Genomic DNA, 1,387 nt, shown 5'->3' on the forward strand with positions numbered 1-1,387 from the left:
AAGTTATCCTGTTTACAATGTAACAAAATCACATTTATAAAAGTCTTTTATATCTAAATATATACAATTACAGTAAACAGTTGATAAATTTATAATAAAAAGTGGGAAATATGAAGAAATAAATAATAGAATTCAATTGTATTACTGAAAAAAGTGCAAGAGCAGAACAGATAGCAGTTCGTATAACGTTAGCTTTTTTATTGACGTTCAGGTTCAAATATTTTAGAGATTTATATTTAAAGCTTTTTTTTTTGCATTTGCGAATGTAAATTTTGTTATATTAACAATAAAACATATTTTCATTTGTAGGGTCTAAATTCCCGAACATACTGTACTACAGACCCACTAAAAGCCTAGTAAAATGTTACAGTCGACAAAAATGCTGATATTCATCCAAAGTTTGATATTCATCCAAAACATGTTAGTTCAAAATTGTTGTATAGTTTGTACAATAAGGATCTGGATCTGCTTTAAATCTCATTTATTTTGTTTATAACGTTAAAAAATATTTATGGAGAGACTACTTCATAATAAACTAATCATTCTAAAACTACACTAAAATTAAATACTTAAGAAATGAATGTTATTTTAAAACAAATTTGACAAAAATTATCATTGCTAAAACAAAACACCAAACTGATTTGCTGGGAAAAGGTGTTGCTGTTACCACAGAAATGGCATGTTAGAAGTAAAATTTAAAAAAAATCCTATAAACTTCTCCACAGATTTTATTCACCAAAACATTACTTACAAAAATTTAAAATGGAATTGACGTGAATTGTATATTTTGTAATGAATATGAGGAGACACTTTACACTTGTTTTGTCATTGTGCATACTCAGTCAACTTATGAAGTGAGGTGCAAAAATGTATTAATAACAAATTACAGTGTTCTAAACCCCTTTCATTGCTGTGGCAAATTGTATTTTTTGGCTTTACTATATACCCTAGTCAAAAGGATAATTGTTTTATTTTATTTAATTATGTTTCTAACAAAATTTTACATTCATAAATGCAAATTTGCCAAATTTAAGGTATTGATGACTAAATTATGCTTATATATTAGTCGTATCAGAGACTCTCTAATAAGAAAGCCCTACGCACTTTAAAACTTTGTGAATTATACAATGTATTTATTTGATTATTACATATGTACATTTTGTATATTTGTGTTTGATTTATGCTTACCCCTGGCATGTATATTTTTGTACTGTTAAAATGTTATAATAACAAAAAATAACTTGAAAAAAATAACACCAACCACCCAGACGTGTTATTACTGAAGTCCTCTGTGATTGGTTGTTGGTGATGTTCGTTAAACCGAGCGTGGTTGTGATTGGCCAAGCAGAAATTGCGCGCTGTCATTGGTCCCGCCTAATCTCAAGAG

The sequence above is a fragment of the Danio aesculapii genome, chromosome 10 (assembly GCF_903798145.1).
Source record: "Danio aesculapii chromosome 10, fDanAes4.1, whole genome shotgun sequence".
Classification (NCBI taxonomy): Eukaryota; Metazoa; Chordata; class Actinopteri; order Cypriniformes; family Danionidae; genus Danio; species Danio aesculapii.